The following is a 5,097-nucleotide window of genomic DNA, read 5'->3' on the forward strand; positions in this document are numbered from 1 at the left end:
TACTTAAGGTCATATGAAGGTTTTATTATTATATTTAAGTCACAATTTGATGCAACACATTTCCTAAAATGATAAAAAAGCACTATTAGCTTTTGGTGTTGAAAATTCACTAGGTAGAACTTCTTAAACCAATAAGGAATTTCGTTTATTTGATATTTCGTTAAGATTTGTTTTATAATTATATAATGTATTTTGGCAAGGAGTTATCCAACACACTATTCATCCAACACGTTATGGTCAAATATACATTTCGCTTCTATTATGTAGTAATGCAAAATTGTAAATATAATAAACTGTAAATATAATAATAAATATAACGGGAATGGTTTTCTATTTATCATTTATTCATCTACTTAGAATTCATTTGTTGATCAAAATCATTATCATATCAGGGGGGAAGGGGAATTTAATTTCTTTTTGCTCTTTTTTCGCTTCACAGAGCGAGCAAAGGCGCTTAAACCTAGGCTATTAGCCAGGGCAAGGCTAATACCTTCGCCCCATCCGAGGAAAATCATCGGCAAGGATAATGGAGTGACATAAATTTCTTAGCAAAGTCACTCCCAACGTATTTCTACAAATTTTCTATCATTTGCTTATAATGATACTCCTAAACCACATACCCTACCCACCATCCAATTCCTTGACATCTATGAGGGCGTCGGTGAGTCGCTGGCCTCTCGTTAAGTAGATGTCATATAATTTCCTTCCCTTTCCTAGTAACGGAGAAGATGGGCGTGGCCGGCAATGATAGCTTTCATGTTTTATCATTTTGGACCCCCAATTGGATTTCCATTGAATCCCAAATGGAAATCCATAAGCAATTGGGGTAAGAAAGGTAAAGAATATACATGACAACTATCAGTATGCAATCTACGAAATACTCCGTTACAACGCAACGCAACGCAACGCAACGCATTCACCACCAGTCCAACTTTTGTTGCTTCACGTTTCAGGGGGGTGTACAGTTCTGCCACCTTTGCAAATGTTCGGCCGACAATGTCCATGTCATCCACGATACAAATAATTTGACTAAATCTGTTGAAAATCGTACCCCGGCTGTTACACCCGGCTCTCCGCTTGACACCTTCTAGCGCAATGTTGAACATAAGGCACGAAAGTCCATCACCTTGTCTTAGTCCCCGGCGCGATACGAACAAACTGGAGTGTTCGTCAGAAATCTTCACACAGTTTTGCACACCATCCACCGTTGCTTTGATCAGTCTGGTCAGCTTCCCAGGGAAGCTGTTCTCGTCCATAATTTTCCATAGCTCTACTCGTATGCCGCCTTGAAATCAACGAACAGATGGTGCGTTGGGACCTGGTATTCACGGCATTTTTGAAAGATTTGCCGTACAGTAAAGATCTGGTCCGTTATCGAGCGGCCGTCAACGAAGCCGGCTTGATAACTTCCCATGAACTCGTTCACTAATGGTGACAAACGACGGAAGATGATCTGGGAAATCACTTTGTAGGCGGCATTAAGGATGGTGATCGCTCGAAAGTTCTCACACTCCAGCTTGTCAACTTTCTTGTAAATGGGGCATATAACCCCTTCCTTCCACTCCTCCGGTAACTGTTCAGTTTCCCAGATTCAAACTATCAATTTGTGCAGACAAGTGGCTAGCTTTACCGGACCCATCTTGATGAGCTCAGCTCCGATACCATCCTTACCAGCTGCTTTATTGGTCTTTAGCTGTTGGATGGCATCCTTAACTTCCCTCAAGGTGGGGGCTGGTTGGCTTCCATCGTCCGCTGAACTGACGTAGTCATCTCCTCCGCTGCCTTGACTTTCACTGCCTGTACTCTCAGCGCCATTCAAATGTTCCTCGTAGTGCTGTTTCCACCTTTCGATCACCACAAGTTCGTCCGTCAAGATGCTCCCATGCTTATCCCGGCACATTTCGGCTCGCGGCACGAAGCCTTTGCGGGATGCGTTGTGCTTCTGATAGAATTGCGTGTTTCTTGAGAACGGCACAGCTGTTCCATCTCCTCGCACTCCGCTTCTTCCAGGCGGCGTTTCTTCACCTAAAAAGGCGGGTCTGCTGTCTCCGCTTTCGTCTATAACGTTCCACGTTCTGCCGGTGACCTTGCTGCAGCGCGACCGCCCGCGCTGCGTCCTTCGTCCCATATAACCGACGTTGTTCTCCGCTGCGTCATCAATGGCTGCTTTGACTGTATTCCAGTAGGCCTCAAGAGGGGTCCCATCGAGCTCACCCTCTTCCGGCAACGCTGCCTCGAGATACTGCGCGTATGAAGCGACGACATCAGGTTGCTTCAGTCGCTCTAGGTCGTACAGCGGCGGTCGTTGGTACCGAACATTGTTGATGACGGATAGTTTTGGGCGCAGTTTAACCATCACCAGGTAGTGGTCAGAGTCGATGTTAGCGCCACGATATGTCCTGACGTCGATAATTTCGGAGAAGTGCCGTCCATCAATCAGAACGAGGTCGATTTGCGATTCTGTCTGCAGTGGTGATCTCCAGGTGTACCGATACGGGAGGCTGTGTTGGAAGTAGGTGCTGCGAATGGCCATATTCTTGGAGGCGGCGAAATCAATTAGTCATAGGCCGTTTTCGTTCGTCAGCCGGTGAGCACTGAACTTTCCAATAGTCGGTCTAAGCTCCTCCTCTTGGCCAACCTGAGCGTTCAAGTCTCCTATGATGATGTTGACGTCGTGGCTTGGGCAGCTGTCGTACTCACGTTCCAGCTACGCGTAGAATGCGTCCTTATCATCATCAGTGCTTCCGGAGTGTGGGCTATGGACGTTGATTATTCTGAAGTTGAAGAACCGGCCTTTGATCCTTAACCTGCACATTCTTCCATTGATCGGCCACCACCCGATCACGCGCCTTTGCATATCGCCCATCACTATAAAGCTGTTCCCAGCTCGTGTGTGTTGCCGCAGCTCTGGTAGATGGTATGATTACCTCTAAACGTTCGCACCATTGATCCCTTTCAACAAACCTCCTGCAGCGCTACGATGCCGAATCCACGGTCCTTGAGCACATAGGCGAGTATGCGTGTGCAAGTGTTCCACAAACCGAGTTTCCAATCGCTAGTCCCTTTTCGTCGCAGTGGTCTTCGCCGATGGTTCCGGTCCGTACTCTCTTGTTGATTGTTCATTACGTATGTTGTTTTAAAAGCTGGCTTGCAGGGACTGACACCATACCCCCTAAATTTCCGAAGGACCATTCCTCCTTATTCCCGGTGGACCATGGTGCACAGTTTTACTTAGAGTCCCTCGCTGGCACTCGGACGATGATCAGCCGCCCCTAACATGGAGAACAGACGCTGATGTGAGCCGATCCTGACATGGAGAACAGACGCTTAGTGAAATTTGCACCTCCGGAGACCTGTCAGCATAAGACCATAGTTCCCACCGGGGTTGGTTACCCGATCTTTCCTAAAGTTGCTCGTATCCCGGCCAGCGCCACGAGGAGGTAGGGATAGGAGTTGCTGGGTAAGAGGCTAAGGACCACGAGATGGGGTCTATTTTATTCCTTTAGGTACGCGAAGTACCAATGGTACGCTTTACCCAGCATTTGCCGTGCCAAGTATAACCCGAAGGATGCTGACAAACTTTGCGGAAGAAGCTACGTTGCTGGAACGTCCACGAAAAAAGTTATAACGCTTCGAAGATTGATTGTTCAAACCATATGCACAGAATCGTTTATTTTTCGAACACTGCCGAAAAACGGCGAACTGAATGTTATTCCAGAAGTATTAATCTTATAGAGTTTTGGGGCTAGGGAGTTATTCGGAATCATTTAACAAAGTAAAAATTCTGACAAGAAGGAAGGTGGGTTTGCCCTCCGATAATCATAGGTTATCCGGAAGTGCTGGCAGAAACATTGATTTCTTGCAAATGGTTTGAACAAATAATTTTCGAAGAAAAATAACATTTTTAGTAGACCTTCCAGCTACGTACCTTCTCTGGCAAAGTATTTCGGTAGTTCAGACTATACCCTAACGTATCGAGTCACGTGATTGACAATAAATTGATGCCTCCAAAATCAAAAATGGAAAAAATAACGTTTTTCTATACTAATCTCCATATAAATTTACAACGCGATGCGGAAAGCGAGGACTCAAACAATCGAACCTATATTTTGCACAGTTGACTGGGGTCCCAAAACGATTCAGGAAAACCTTGATCTCACTTGATTGGATGAAATTTGCGTTTTCCCATACAACTGCGCAGGCTTGCCATAAACTCCTCGCCGAGTGGAAAATGAGCAAGAGTCAGAGTTTTTTTGAGGAGCAGATATTTGCATCAAAACTCACAACAATGAGCATCATCCAACCCGAGCTTGTGCATCGTAAAACACGTTAATCTTTTTCTTGTGGTGCGTCACTCACTCTCACTCACACGTAAAACAGCCTCTACGATTTTCATCACATGCAAAGCGTCGCTCCGGAGGCTTAATGAGTGCTCTTCCACCCGACGCTACACTCGCTTGTGTTTTTGCCACGCTCTTCCTCACTCTGCTTGTTTGGCCTCTACTTCATTTACGCTTCCCCTCATTCGTGAGGATGCGAACGCATCATTTTGTTGATGATGATTTTATTTAACACTAGCGAGTTTGAGGAGTTTTGTCAAACCTGCAACTGCGCTTCATTATAATAAGGATGTTTATCTTGTGTGGCAAGTACAATAAATATGTCTAGGGAGTCGAGAATGTTTCCAACCCGAAAACATCCTAGACCGCACCGAGAATCGAACTCGCCATCTCCGGATTGGCAATCCTACGCCTTTGCTCGCAAGAATATCGCCGAATGATTCCGTTTGAAAATGCAGGTGAAATCTGTTAAAACGCAGAAAGATTTCGTTTGGAATCGCAGAAATATTTCCTTCGACGCCACAGAACCAAACGATTACACTTAAAACAGCAGAATGATTTCGTTAGAAATCGTAGAAGAATTCCGTTTGGAATCGCCGAAAGGTTCCTTTCGGAATTGTAGCAGAATTTCGAATTTGAATCAATGAATTTTGGAAATTTGAATTTTTAAAGTCAATGAATTTTGAAAACAAAATTGATAGGCTGACAGAAATCAGTTTGATTTAAATTATTATTATTCGATCCCATTTGCCGAATC

The sequence above is a fragment of the Armigeres subalbatus genome, chromosome 2, assembly GCF_024139115.2.
Source record: "Armigeres subalbatus isolate Guangzhou_Male chromosome 2, GZ_Asu_2, whole genome shotgun sequence".
In the NCBI taxonomy this organism is placed as follows: domain Eukaryota; kingdom Metazoa; phylum Arthropoda; class Insecta; order Diptera; family Culicidae; genus Armigeres; species Armigeres subalbatus.